Raw genomic sequence first — 16,584 nt, 5'->3', positions numbered from 1 at the left:
CCTCGATCTAAGGCATAGATGTAGTAATAATAGAGTTGGTTAGGTAAAAAACCAATAATCTAATAATAATCAAGCAACTATCTTATAAAATACTCACCAACATTTACTCACATAATAAAAATATATACACGTATATACATATCTCGCAATTAATATATGCACTCTTAAGGCTAAAAGGTCTGCAACCATTCTCTTATAGATATGCAAATCGAACGCATTAACCCAAGATTGCTGACTGAGAACCCACAAACGGTCGAAGTGGTAAAAGTAGACTCACCCACTCGATTCTGGATACATCTGAAGGACATGCGGAAGGATTTTTAAAAAATGCAAAGGGACTTAAATAAAAAGACGAGCCGAAAGGCACAGTTGTTACAACCTATAATTGATTACGCAATAAGCGGAGAACCAGTAGTTACACGAGAAGGACAAAAATGGAAAAGAGGAATCATTACGGACGGAATCGAAGAAAATGGTAAAGTAACTGTAGTCCTGTTAGATTGGGGACGCATCGTCCCAAGACCACAGAAATTTACACGTTAGAAAATAGATTCAAAACACTACCATGGCAAGGAGTACCTTGCGGACTGGCTTACCTAAAATCAACCTCGGGAGGACCATGGTCACCAAGAGCAAAAAGGGCAATCAAAGCAATAATCGAAAAGCAAGAAGGATGGATGAACATATTAGGAACCCTAAGGGATGAAGTAGCCCTTGTTGAATTACGATTAAGGGGCGAAAACAAAGGTGAAATCAAAATAAAGGAAATAATGATATTGCTAGGACATGGTGAACATTGCGACGATATCCGATCCGTCCCAGCGGTCGAAGTACCAATGAGTCGCGAGAATCACCACGTGGAGCCAGACCGTAAGCCACGATTCACGAAATAATCAATACCTGAGAGAGGAACTTCGATGCATCACCCTGTTAGAAGGACGACCAATCTATATGAGCCTCGACAACCTACAACTGTTCTGCAGCGACTGTTACCAGAATATGGCGGCTGCTCAAAAATCAAAATATACACCGCTATTCCCGCACAACTTGGTCCATAGGAAATCAGTAGAACACAGAGACAAATGCACAATTTGCAAAGGAAGGATGATAAATATCAGATCGACAAGTAGCTATAAAGGATGCACTACGGGATATCAATGTTCAAAAAACGCTTAGACCAAGGATGGGGAATAGCCATCGCAATCACACCTGAGGACAACAATGATCATCGAGGGAACTCCAGCAATCGTCGAGAGGGCGAGACATCTACAAATTTTTAATACCGCGTTAACATTATAAGCAACTACATATTTCTTTATGCCATCAGGAACAGTAGCGAAAACATTAATAATTAATTAACGTCCATCAACTATGTCAAAGATAGTACAACAGAACCAAATACTCAGGGAGGGGGAAGAACCTCCCAATTAAGGAAATTCATCGAATACCTTATCCCCGAATACAAAATATATATATATATATATATATATATATATATATATATATATATATATATATATGTATGTGTGTGTGTAATAGTAGTTAAATATATAACTCAATTGATGAATTTTCTATTACAGCATGTAACATGCGGGATCCCTTCAGCCTCCACTGGGCCGAGTTGTTCTGGGAAGACTATCTATATCTGAGCGATCTCCGGTGTGTTACCAGCTTAGGAAATTTGAGAGTATTTCAACAACTTGATGATTATTCAAAAATTTGCAGCAAATGCTACGTAGTTCTGACACCCGTCGTGAAACTCAGATATACTCGTCTATTTAGGCACCATCTAATCCATGTAAACGCCGTGCATCAAACCCATTGCGCTATATGTCACGAAATAATGGTAATGATTAGAATGGCCAAATCTTGTCAAGATTGTCTAGAACGATTCGACCACGCCGACAGAACACTCCTAAATGCCGGCCACGGCATACCTGTAGCCGTTCCCCCAAGGGAAACTTAAGATTACACAAGCGTAGTGTTACGTATAATACTAAGGGAAAATAAGATTGCATTAGAAAAAAAAAACAATCTCTCAAAAAATTACTGAACTGATCGTCACCTGTATTTGAGCATAAGTAAAACGAGGGAAAATCTTCCTTTGTTCCTTTTATATGTATACATCTATTCACTACTTGATCGATTACAGCACACGTATACGCAAATGATGTCTGCAATTCGCAACTTTTGCTGGGGAAAAAAGGGACGAGAAGAAGAAGAAAAATTTTCATCACGTTGTCTGAGCACTGTCATACTCATGGGAAAACTCTGATGCGTCATTACATTGAGAGGACGCCCGATATATCAACAATTCATCAGTTATAAAAAAATATGTGAAGGTTGCTACCTGGCAATGACATTCGACCAACAAAGAAAATACACGGCTGTCTCAGCACACCTCCTGGCCCACATGGATTTTCTCCACAACCAGGACAAGTGCACCTGCTGTCTGCAGGTAATGCTGAGATATAGGGATATCAAAGAATGCCAGGAGTGCCTCAATACATTCGAATACGCAGACATCGTGGGCCTGAAAATGGGATGGGGGTACCCCTCTATTGGTCAACAAAGGTATCATAGACCCGTCTAGACCAGATGAATGATTCTCCCTTGCTGTTAACCGCGATCAAGTAGTGTTCCACATATCAATACAAGAAATCATAAAAAAATTGTATATACACAAGGAGGAAGAGAGAAATAGGTAAACCTTTGTGCCAAAGATAACTATAAACGTATATTTTACCAAAGATAACATGACACTTAGCACCGCAGGCGTAACCTCGGTAGTTTAGGTAATTAATAGGGGACAAATAAGCAATCAGAAGCCTGGAAGAAACAAAGAAAGAAATAAAAATTTACCTTTTCTTCCATGTCTTTACAATTAGGTATAAAGAGAAGAGTATATGCATAATTATAAACATACATATTCATAAACAATTATATATATATATCGTTATATATAATTCTCATACTCGTTACACTAGTATAAAATATTATATATGTATATATAAATGTGTATAATCGTAATTGTTAACCTCGAGCTTTGTATCACGAGTCTGCGGATTTTTTCGTTCTTTTTATTAAATTGTGTTCCTTAACAGCTCTAATCTGTAACAAATTACTTTTACATAGAATTAAATTCTTTCTTTTTTTTTCTCATATATATATATATATATATATTTATCTTTGTTTTTTTTTTTAAATAAATCGATGATTGATTATAAGGAACTTGATTAATTTCTCAACCTGACTCATCATCCCTCGCTCTATTAAGCCAAGCACTAGGTCCGATCCCGAGGTAAAGCAAAAAAATTTGCTGCCTCAAAACAGGACCAAGGGACGCGAAACACCCTGAATGTTTGTCATTGGGCCCCTCGCTGTGGACCCATTGATCCATATGTGGGTTGTCGACGTGGCCTGCCTGTGCCTCGTGGGCACATTCTCAAGTTGTTACGTCTCTCCTCTCTCCCTCCATCTCTTACCTATCTTACTTCAATTCCAACATACCCATGCCAAACATCTCGTAGTTAATTTTTTCCCATCGATAGGAAAAATTAGCGATCGCTACGAGGTTAGCCATGAACATTAAGTAACTGAATGAGCAAATGGATGAAATAATTGTATTAAACGAATAAAAAAATAAATAATAAATTACAATCAAAAATAATCAAAAGATGGATAAATTTTTAATTGTAATTTATTCTTACTCATTTACCTATTTATTTGATTATTTATCTACCCATTTATTGATTGATTGATTGATTTATTAATATGAAAAATTAGAATGACATTTTAATCGAAAGAATGTTTACAGTAAGCGCGAGGATTCTCACGGCACGCTACGCTTCTGGGCGCTTCGGCTGCGCGCAATCTGATTGATTAACTTTAATTGTTAATAACTCGGTAGGGGAGACCGGGGATAAAAGTTCCGATTTTAAGAAAATATCAAAAATGACTAGTAAAATAATTTATTGTTCCTTTGACTATTGACTGATTTATCATCAAATTTATTGTATTTTAGGATTATAAGGTTAATTGTAGTATATTATCATTGATTTTTGTACAAAGTTATTGATAAGTGTCAGAGTCAGAAAGGAACGTTTTACCCCTTCATGGGGTTAGTTGTTGCTGCACTGGGGTAATTTGTTACCAAAAGATATAAAGTCATTTAAAGAAAAAAAAAAACATTTTTTAATAAATGAAAAGACGTGAATTATATTTATAATTAATATTTAATGAGGTAACAAGACAATCAAGTACATTAAAGCTAAACAACTGATATTTATATTTAATTATAATTATGTTAACAATCATGGAGTTTATAATAATTATAAACCACATTTAAAACTATATTTTATCTCATTTTTTTGTGACAAACATTTGTATTTATGAGAGTTATCAGTATTTTGAAATGATTTTTACGATCCTTCTAAATAATAAATTTAAAAATCAAATCTAAATAATAATAAAATAAAAAAATGATCAGCTTTTTAGAAAAACAATATTAAGATAATCTTTGTGATCTTTTTACGTACCCAATTTAAATAATAATAAAATTAAAAAAAATCAACCTTTTAAAAAAACAATGAAAAGTTAAATATTAAAAACTTAAAAAAGAAAGCAGAAATAAGAACATTTTATTAAAATAAAAAATTTTTTAACTATAAAAACATGGCGCTACTGAATAAAAAAAGTAAGGAAAAGAATTGATAGAATGAATGCAATAAATGTAACACTTGTAAATTATGCGTTATAAAAACAATTAGAAGTTACAGATTAAGTTTCTTTAACATTTAAGTAACATTGGAAGTTATTATAATTTTTTAAGTTACTATTATACTTTATAACATTTGATTATTAGATAGATATTTAAATATCTAACAGCGTCAAGTTTTGTAGTTTAAAAATTTTTTATTTTAATAAAATTATCTCATTTCTGCTTCTGCTTTAATTCTTTGAGATTAAATGTTGTATATTTCATTAAAACTTTTTCTGTCTTTTGTTATATGTTCGTATCCAATAACAAAATGAGAATCAATATAGACAACTGTACATATGCGACAGGGCAAATTTTTCCAGGGTAACAACGTACCCCAAATTACGGTAACAACTAGCCCCATTCGACACATGTAACATCTTGATACAATTTTTTGCCTACATATTAAAATGGACGAATAAATATTAGTGTATCATATTTCTGAATGTATATCCATCTATATAAACACAATAAATAATAGGAACTACCTTAAATAAGCGAAATAGACCAAAAAATTACGATGGACAAATATTTACTTATTTGATTTACGAGCATGTCTTTACACAGACCGCAGTGTAAATTAAGTTAAACGCTACTTGCAATATTAAGATAGTTGCCGCACTTGCGTGATCGGTTGTTGTTTCATGACTTAGAACATATCGCTATCTTTTTTTATTTTGAAATTATAACCACCGTAACAACGTACCCCAGGAACATTTTACCCCGGCCTCCCCTAAATAATGATCTGAGCTGAAATTGGCAAAGGAACTTTTAGTTCAAAATATCATCTTCTTTTGCTCTCTGAAATATTTATGAAGCGTTACGGGACACCCTGTATACAGTAGCTACAAATTTTTCAAATCTTTGGTAGAAGGTTGCAAATTTATAATAAAAACTGATCATAAACCATTAACCTGTTTTTTTACAGTAATCTGCGAAAGCATCTCCCAGGCAGTTAAGACAACTCGATCTAATTGGTCAATTCAGCTCGGGAATCATCTACGAGGTGTGTTCAAAAAGTATCGCGAATTTTGAATTTTCGCGGGTTACGTATATTCGAATTTCGATCTTTTTGTGGCGTTATGTTGGTACTCATGTCTCTCACTTATGCCGACAACCTCGGCCATTTTGAATGTTCACTTAATTGTTGACAGCTGCTTTGCTTGCACGTGTTTTGGATCGTCTTCGATTTTTACCTATTCAAAAAAATGGATCAAAGAACCTGTATCAAATTTTGTGCGAAAAACGAAATTAAGTGCGCGGATGCATTCCGAATGTTGACTGTGGCATACGGAGAAGCTACCGAAACAACGTTTATCGGTGGTACAAAATGTTCTCAGAAGGCCGAGAAGATGTGAACGACGAAGAGCGTGCCGGACGCCCGAGCACTTCAACAACAGACGAAAAAATTAATGAAGTGGAGAAAATGGTATTGGCCAATCGTCGAATCACCGTTAGAGAAGTTGCTGAGGACCTAAACATATCGATTGGCTCGTGCCATTCGATTTTTATCAATGATTTGGGCATGAGACGGGTCGCCGCGAAATTCGTACCAAAATTGCTCAATTGCGACCAAAAACAGCATCGCATGAACATTGCTAATGAGATGTTGGACTCTGTCCGCGACGACCCAAATTTGCTCCAGAGGGTCATAACTGGTGACGAATCGTGGGTTTATGGTTATGACGTGGAAACCAAAGCTCAATCATCTCAATGGAAGCTGCCGCACGAACCAAGACCGAAAAAAGCGCGCCAAGTTCGGTCGAATGTGAAAGTTTTGCTGACAGTTTTCTTCGATTGCAGGGGCGTGGTGCATCATGAGTTCTTGCCACAGGGTAGAACGGTCAATAAGGAATATTACCTGCAAGTTATGCGCAATTTGCGCGAAGCAATCCGCCAGAAACGCCCGGATTTGTGGAAGAACAAAAATTGGCTTTTGCACCACGATAACGCCCCTGCTCACACATCGTTGCTTGTGCGCGACTTTTTGGCCAAAAACAACACACTAATGATGCCGCAGCCACCGTATTCCCCAGATCTGGCCCCCTGTGACTTTTTCTTGTTCCCTAAACTGAAGAGGCCCATGAAAGGACGACGTTACGCTACGCTTGACGAGATAAAGACGGCATCGAAGGAGGAGCTGAACAAGATAAAAAAAAATGATTTTTTGAAGTGCTTCGAAGATTGGAAAAACCGTTGGCACAAGTGTATAATATCTCATGGGAATTACTTTGAAGGGGACAAAATAGATATTCATGAATAAATAAATAATTTTTGAAAAAACACAAAATTCGCGATACTTTTTGAACACACCTCGTACGTCAAAGGTAAAGACAATATAGTCGCCGATGCACTGTCACGCGTCGAGGCAATCGCCAGTCATCGTTACAACTGAAAAACTTGCACAAGAACAGCTCACAGACGAAAAAATCAAAGACTTACTGCAAAACGGAACGCATTCATTCCAACTGAGGAAACTTCGAGTAGATAACTCTGATTTATTGCGATGTCTCTCTGAAAGAAGTTCGTCCTTAAGTGCCAAAAAGTCTACGACAAAAAATATTCAACGTTACCCACGGATTAGCACATCCCAGTGGATGAGTCACCTGCAAAATGATCGGACAACGATTTGTTTGGCCAGCGATGAACAAAGATTATCGAATGGGTAAAAACTTGTTTACAGTGTCAGAAAAACAAGGTCCACAGACACAATCGACTCGTACCCAAACAATTTCCAGTGCCAAACACAAGATTCGATCACGTACATTTAGATATAATCAAACCTCTCCCTGTTATACAAGGGTACCGTTATTGTGTAACAATGATCGACAGGTTTACTAGATGGCCCGAGGTAGCCTCCAATCCAGGATATATTCGCACAAGTAGTAGCCGAAGCATTCGTTAACACATGGATTGCACGTTTTGGCGCTCCTAAGACTATTACCACTGATCAAGGTACATAGTTCGAGTCACAACTGTTTAAAGCTCTGACTAACCTCTTGGGATGTGTACGAACAAGAACTACAACATATTACCCGGCTTCTAATAGAATCATTGAACGTTGGCACCGTTCCTTGAAAGCGGCAATCCGCTGTCAAGAGTCTAAAAACTGGTTGCAAGCATTACTAATAGTTCTACTGGGACTGCGTACCAGCGTTAAAGAAGACATAAAAGCGATAGTAGCAGAATTGGTCTATGACACTACCTTACGTTTGCCAGCAGAATATTTTTTCAACGAAGATTTTACGTCAGAACGTGAAGCATTTTTATCACATTTTCGAGAGCACATGCGAAACGTCAGGTCTACACCCACAGCCTACCACAACAAAAAGAGAACATTTACCCACGGAACCTTGGTTGCCAAGAACATAATAGAATATATCTATTGTACTGTAATCTGATAGATATATTATATAATAGTTCTATATGAATGTTATTACATGTTTATAAAATATTGTAGTAAAAGCTAGCAAAATTTGATATTTCAACATTTTCATAGCGTTAGAAAAATAACAGATTTTAATTTGATTTTTGTTGATAAAATGTATAGTATGATACAAATACTAATAGACATCAACTATTATTATATTCTATTAAAATTTGTTTATCTTTACTACATGAGTGTAATATATTATTTATATCACACGCACACGCACGCACACACACACACACACACACACACACACACACATACACACACACACTGCAGAGATATATTATAGTATCTTAAATACAATTTCAACATTTTAGAAAGATTTATTAGAGGACATGTTAAACACTATAAATATGACCAATAAAGATCCTACGAAATCTAGTAGAAATGGTTTAAGGTATAGGCAATCTTTACAGTAAAAATTTAATATTAAAATATATTAAATAATTTTGTATTTTGATATTATTAATTAATATAAAATACAATAACTAATATTAATATTTTTTTTAAAAAGATTATAAAACAGTTATAAATTTTTGTTTGTATTATTTACAGACAGAACTAAAAGGGCCCCGCACTAATTATATAGGAAATTGGATTTCGGTGAAATCGAGTAATTTTTTAATATGTTGTGGCTTATAACCTACTGAACAAAAAATGTAATGGGCACAAAGCTAAATAATGGACAGTTTTTGAGCTACAGCCAGTCAAACATGAAAAATTATGGTCTGCGCGAGTACTATATCCCTACTCTTGGCATAACCCAGGACCGACATGGACGTGGTAGGGGGCTGGTCCCATGTGTGCGTGTGCGTGTGCGTGTGCGTGTGCGTGTGCGTGTGCGTGTGCGTGTGCGTGTGCGTGTGCGTGTGCGTGTGCGTGTGCGTGTGCGTGTGCGTGTATGTGGGTGTGGGTGTGGGTGTGGGTGTGGGTGTGGGTGTGTGTGTGTGGGTGTGTGTGTGTGTGTGTGTATGTGTGTGTGTCAGCAGAGATAAGGACCCCACGGTTCGTTACTCCCGTAGTATTTAATGACTCCATACCCTCTCTGCTGTGTGTGTGTGTGTGCGTCTCAATAAAAATAAAAATAATGATTTTAATTGATACACATTTAAAATAACTTATTTCATTGTACTCCACATCACTCATTTTCCTCAACATTCATATCCTGTTATGGTGGTCTTTCAGCAGCATCTAATATTTTATTTAATAATGATGAAGAAGGGTAACAAACGTTGGGTTGATGTCGCGCGTATCCTAAATACCATAACACGCTGGCTACGTGCGCACATGTACCCAGTTCTTGCACCTGATCTACAGGTGCAGTAATAAGCTACTATCACTTCCCTCTCATCATTTACGTCGTCTTCATCTCTCATATTGTAAGCTATAAATATTTGATGTTTCGTTGCATTACGAAACCGTGAAAACACTCGCACCCTTATGAAGCCTGGTTCGTCAAATAGCGAATTCAATTGAAATTCTTCTTGTGCGTCACGCTGCATCTTATCTTGAATGTAAGATCTTGCTAGTCGAACCTGAAATATACCGACGGTCAAATCTCGTAAATACTCTATTATCAGGCGTGGAAAGTCACGTAACTGTCCCTCATGCAGGTGTACCCATCGTGCATTTTTGTAGCACATCCTTTCTGCCTCAACTCGCGCTTGCACAACATTAATTTCTCTCGACTTATCCAGAAGTTCTCTTGCTAATTCTGCATTAACTCCTTCCATTAAAATTAAAGGGTGATATCTGACAATAGAGTATTTACGAGATTTGACCGTCGGTATATTTCAGGTTCGACTAGCAAGATCTTACATTCAAGATAAGATGCAGCGTGACGCACAAGAAGAATTTCAATTGAATTCGCTATTTGACGAACCAGGCTTCATAAGGGTGCGAGTGTTTTCACGGTTTCGTAATGCAACGAAACATCAAATATTTATAGCTTACAATATGAGAGATGAAAATGACGTAGATGATAAGAGGGAAGTGATATTAGCTTATTACTGCATCTGTAGATCAGGTGCAAGAACTGTGGGTACATGTGCGCACCCAGCCGGCGTGTTATGGTATTTAGGATACGCGCGACACCAACCCAACGTTCGTTACCCTATTTCAACATTATTAAATAAAATATTAGATGCTGCTGAGAGACCATCACAACAGGATATGAATGTTGAGGAAAATGAATGATGTGGAGTACAATGAAATAAGTTATTTTAAATGTGTATCAATTAAAATCATTATTTTTATTTTTATTGAGCCGCGCGCGCACACGCACGCACACACACACACACACACACACACACACCAAGGGACTAGCCCCCTACCACGTCCATGTCGTTGGACCTGGGTTATGCCAAAAGTAGGGATATAGTACTCGCGCAGACCATAATTTTTCATGTTTGACTGGCTGCAGCTCAAAAACTGTCCTTTATTTAGCTTTGTGCATTACATTTTTTGTTTAGTAGGTTATAAGCCACAACATATTAAAAAATTACGAGATTTCACCGAAATCCAATTTCCTATATAATTAGTGCGGTGTTCTTTTTAATATATAATATTTTTTTGATAAATAAGTTTTTAATTATATTCTACAAAATTATTTTTATATTGCAATCTAAATAAGTTGAATAATAATAAATTTACATACTTCAATTTTAGAAAAATATTAATGTTTAAGATATTTCATTGTATATTAAATAAAAATTGTTTAATAAATAATAAATAAAAAATACTTTTCTGTGAAACATGAATGAATTTTGAAAAGTTCTATATTTGTAAATATTTGCATTTGTATTTTTATTTACATATATGTTTATATTTGTAGACGTAGAAAGATTGAAAAACGTATGTACTAAATGAAGAAACAAAACAAAGAAGTTATCAATTTGGAACAGATGGAGGAACTCCGATAAAAATTGATTTTTCATTGCTGGAAGAAGAATTTCTGACTTTCTTAACACCTGAAGAGCAGCAGGTTTAGAAAATATTCCACAAGGAGGGCTAAATTTATACGAACACGCAAGTTCCAGTCAAGAAAAAATGCTTTCTCTAGATAATATACAGACACAAGATCCGCAATCTTATGAAAATGATTATTTACCACCGTGTAAAAGACTGCAACAAGCAATGTAATTTTAAATAATTATAAAGGTTTATAACAGAATAAATGATTACACTTACATAAATAAAATAGTATACATATATGACTACAATTTAATTTCTTTCAAATTTTATATCTTAGGATCAGAAAAAACATCAATGTCGGCTGAAATGATTGATATTCAGAAAGAAAAACTACAATTGAAAAGGAAGAAGTACGTATTCAAAGGCAATGTTTGTAAATGCAACGATCTGCATTAACTGAATTACGACAAATAAGAAGTGTAATGGAGGCGTTAAAATCTTTGCAAAATGAGTGATATAATAATTATATTGGGTACATTCAAAAGCGCGATCGAGAATTGCTGTTTAGCCGCTCAGTGAAAAACGGTGCTTCTGAATGTACCTATTTTCATTATAATTATACCCAGTCGATATTGCCTAAGCATCTACATTTCACGCAAAACTACTCAAAATATTAAAAAAAGTTATTTTAAAACAGTTTTTCTACTCTAACAATTACAGTATTGAAGTTAGGTAAAATATGTACATAATCTTTTTTACAGAGCTTATCACGAGCTTCATTTTTTGTTTAACAAATTTTTTTTGTAAAATAAATATTTTCTGAAATAATTAAGAAAAACTGTTTTTTCTTTCTGTAAGTATATCTCGAAAAGTCGAGAGCGCCAATTAATTTATAAAAAAAAGTTGTTCAATATCCTTGCCTCTATAACATATGTCAAAGTCAACATGAATGGAGCTGGCTTCCCTATAGTGCACAATTACTCATACTATTGTTTTACAAGTTCAACATCAAAATGCCTTGTTGAAAATTTAATCCAATGTTGCATAACATGATTAAGTGTTTCTGCAACACTGTGAATTGCTTCCGAGAGTGATGGTTGACACATACAAGATACAAATCTTGGCTAATATGACATTGGTACGAACCAGAAGAAAAAAAACTTAAGGTCGCAAAATCTGTGTACAACATGAAATATTTAAAGTTCTTTATATTTTTAATTTTAATAAAATTATTATTAATGTTAATCTTGCACATTTACAAAATATTTTAAAAATTAACTTACTGCTATTGTTATTGTTAACTTATTGCTATCGTTTAGATGTGAGTTTTGTATACTTCTATATATCTAGATAACTTTCTCTTTGTTTATCTTATTGTTTATATATCTTACAGGATAATATTACTTTTAACTCCAATTAGTATCAACTTTTTTCCTTGAGGCATATGTGGCATTAAATTTATGCATAAATGCATTACCGCTTCCTTAGATAATCTGTAAATAATTAAATAATTAAATAAACATGCTAATAATACATAATATTGTAACGTTACGCCCCTCCACCGTACCGCCGCACCGGTCCGAACAGCCGACCGACGCGAATAAGCTGAGCATGTGCGTGTGCTCGGCAAATCGTACCGCAACCATGTGCTACTATACGCGAACGGCGGCGGCGCACCACGCGCCGCTTTCGGTAAGCGCTCCCACTCCGGCTGGCCCGGCCGCGCGCGCTGATTGCTGCGTCCGCGCGGCACTGTATATAAGCCGGCAGTGGGAAACCGAAGGGAAATCACACCGACCATCCGATCTCACCAGATCCTTTCCAGCACCGGACATACTCGGCGTTTCCTAGCTTGGGCAACTCCAGCACCTCCTTGAGAAAGAGTATCCCAGCTTCCGCCACCGTATGACGGGCATTCTCGTCGTTCCCGCGGCCGGGTATGCTCAGCCAATCCAAACCGTCCGTCCGTTCCCGGACATTCCCGAGACCGACCCATCGACTCCGAAATACCGTACCCCACGGGACGTCCACTCCCGCGGGAAGTGACCGCGCAGGTTTCCGCCGCCGGCTACACCGCGTAGCCGGAAACCGCCCGCCGCGCAGCACATCGCCGATCCCGAGATCGCAACTGGCCGGCAGACGGCCAATCACGTTCCGTCTAAACCGCTCCTGGAGTCCGCCGCTCCGCGAAAACTTCTATCGGTACTTCGAGCACGTATGAATAATAACATAATACGAATTCGTCCGTTTAGTTTTTCTTAGTATCCAAACCCGTTTCTTGTCTCAATATTACTTTGCGTAGTAAATTATATTTTGTTCGGGCCCGACCGTTGTCTAATTGAGCAACTCCGACCATTAACTCCGAACACATAGCGGATAAAACGAGTCCGTCTGTTTAGTTTCTTTAGTTATCCGAATCCGTTCTGTTGTGTAAATATTAATTGGAGTAGTGAATTATATATTTTGTCCGGCCCGTCCAATCGTCGTTCATTTGCTTTGCGCGGGTCTAATTATTGTTTAACCGAGCACTCCGGTGGATTATAACTATTTATGTATTCAAACTACACATGACAAATATATTTTTACGTTTGTATTTTTGTACACAAAACACGGAGTTCTTATTATTACCGAAAACCCTGGCATCCGGCGAGTACATCCGAGCAACCGATTACGTTATCCCGCCGCATCGAAAAGTATCCCGATCATCCCGCACCAAAAAGTACCAGCGTTACAACATAAGTAAATTATTGGTTCATTGTATTTCCAATATATTTACATTAATATAATATAAAAAACTATATATAATAACTTGCAAATATTTAATAAGATAATAATACTATAACTATACCTGTATATTTCTTGAAATCTTTTTTCAGGGATATCAAACGGATTTAGTGTGTCACTCAATATTTTTCGAATAATACGTCATATTCATTTTTATATACCCCTTCTGCCAAACGTGAACAGGTTATTTGGAGAGGCTGCTATCAATTTCTGTTGCTAGAAAGGCAACAGACTTCACACAGACTCTGCACTCTCTGCAGTGTCATCAAATTGCTGTCAGAAATGGGACAGAATCTATTAGCATTTAATTTCAGCAGAAATCGAGTAAATAGTGTTGACAGGACTGCTATCAGATTGGCCGCAGAAATCAAGCATAACTTGCACAACACAATCTGACAGCAGACTGGTAACAGAGTTCTCGTTGTCGTTCTCGTCGAGTGGTCATATGGCACGCAAGCCGGTGACTCTCTTATTAAGAAAATAGTGGGGAAATTGACGAAAAATGTCATAAAAGACAAGTCAATCATCGCAGAGATGATAAAGATAAAATCTGATAAAGAAGAAGCCGACTGGAACCAAATTATAGAAGAAGGCGACAAGAATACAAGAGAGATAACCTCAAAGACCGCTGACACACAACGCGCTCAAGTAAATGCAGAAAATGACCAAAGCGATTTGCATAGCTTACTCAGCAAAGCAATATCAAAGAGAAAAATAGATTATGTCATTAATAGGGGAGCCAAGCAATATAAAATAAACCTGCCCCCTAACCTCAATATGGCAAGGTACAAAAATTGAGGGTACAGGCAGCTCGTTATTGACCGTTTAATAACGAGCTGCCTGTACCCTCAGTGTCGGGACAAAAGGTTACGAGCCCTGGAACACTAAACCCAGAAAATTTATCAGCTGAAAATGAACTACTGAAAGCAGAAATGCGTAGACTGCAAAATTTGCTAGAGGAATACCAAAGAAAACAGATACCTGCGGCCAACATACCAACGCAAAACAGATTTGAGGCACTAAATGATGATGACTCAAACACCATGACCAGCGAAGATCAAATGGATAGCCAGGACAACAAGGAACCATTGGACTTCCAAGAATATTTAAAAAGGAAAAATCAACAAAGCACAGGCAACAACAGGAAGACACCAAAATGTACAAACAAGGAGGTTACAATAGGCGAACAGAGGGAAAACCACCCACCCAGAAAACACCTCACACGCATCACCCCAGAGAGCAAGAAGAAAGGACAGACCACCACCAATCAGTATATTATATCAAGACCTTAAGGATACAACGAGACTGCTAAGTACAAATTTAAAAAATATGAAAGATTTTTTTATCAAAAGGATTAATAACGTAAAACATATATTACAAGTAGATACAATAGAGAATTTTAATCTAACTAAAAAATTACTAAAGAATTGCAATTCTAAATTTTATACATATACTGCTAAGATAGATACAGATAAAACTGTAACCGTACTTTTAAAAGGTTTAGATAGTTCATACGAAGAAAAAGAAATCTTAGAGGAATTAAAATCCCTAAGCATCACAAACGTAAAATTCACAAAAGTTGTGAGATTCACAACTAACAAATTAAATCAGAAACAAAGATTACTACCTATATACATAATACAACTGTCACCAAATAATATAATAAATAATCTAAAGAAAATAAAATATCTCTTCCACCAACAGATCCAGTGAGAAAAATTGATGCGTAGGGATTCAATCCAATGTAAAAAATGCCAGCGTCTAGGCCATACTGCCGTTAATTGTAATTTACCTTACAGATGCGTTAAATGTAATAAGGATCACGAACTAGGAAAGTGTAGCTGTCGGCCACGTATACAAATCAAGAGAGAAAAATGTATTATGTTAACTGCAGTAACTATGGACACCCGGCGTCATACAGAGGTTGCCCTAAAATAATTGAAAATAAAAAAACACTACAACAGAATCGAACTTAAATAATAAAAAAAGGGACAAAAGAAAAACTATAAATCCAAGTATAAATAGTGCATTAATTAAACCGAGACTCAAATACTTATTGTTAGACGCGTTAAGAAATACAACAAACACAAACAATAGAACAACAAATTATAAAAATATTGAGGACCAAACAATCCCCCAAAAAAAACAAAATACAATAAATAACACTAGGGATAATACACTACACAACGCGATAATAGACATTAGAAACAATATGACTAGACTAGAAAAAATAGTGGAAAATAACTCTCTGCGAATAAACACAATAGCTGACTTACTAGAAAGATTTATGTACAATCAAGAACAACATGAACAATAGGTCGAAATATAGTCAAACAAACACAAATAGAAAAATCTTAAAGGAACTCAAAATAATATCTATAAATGTTAATTCAATAATAAAAAACCAAACAAGAGCATCCCTTATGAATTTAATAAAACAACAAAACCCTGATATAATATTGCTAAACGAAACAAAACTAAATAAAAATCATGTAATAAATTTTGAAAATTATAATATAATACGAAATGACCGAAACGATAAACAAATAGGCGGAGACACCGCTATAATAATAAAAAAAAACATAAAGTATGAAGAAGTAAACACGGTTAAAATAAATAAAGACAAAATTTTAGAACACACTATAATAAAAATACATACAAGGACAAATGAAAAATTATACATAATTGCCGCATA

The 16,584-nt window shown here is 36.0% G+C and overlaps 1 long non-coding RNA gene across 6 annotated transcripts in view; it reads left to right on the top strand.

Moving 5' to 3' along the window:
- LOC120357096 overlaps positions 1-11,879 on the top strand; it is a 50,211-nt gene extending 38,332 nt beyond the window's left edge. For 2 of the 6 annotated variants that reach the window (XR_005574307.1, XR_005574302.1), the window contains 2 exons: positions 11,026-11,329; positions 11,443-11,878. This is a non-coding gene — a long non-coding RNA (uncharacterized LOC120357096). Of the gene's footprint in view, positions 1-11,025; positions 11,403-11,442 lie in introns of those variants that run through there. The other 4 variants (XR_005574306.1, XR_005574305.1, XR_005574311.1 and 1 more) reach the window with 4 other exon arrangements.
- Positions 11,880-16,584: the final 4,705 nt, after the last annotated feature.

The sequence above is a fragment of the Solenopsis invicta genome, chromosome 1 (assembly GCF_016802725.1).
Source record: "Solenopsis invicta isolate M01_SB chromosome 1, UNIL_Sinv_3.0, whole genome shotgun sequence".
NCBI classification, from domain to species: domain Eukaryota; kingdom Metazoa; phylum Arthropoda; class Insecta; order Hymenoptera; family Formicidae; genus Solenopsis; species Solenopsis invicta.
The sequence above is the reverse complement of the archived record's forward strand: the minus strand, read 5'-3'. Positions and strand labels throughout refer to the sequence as shown.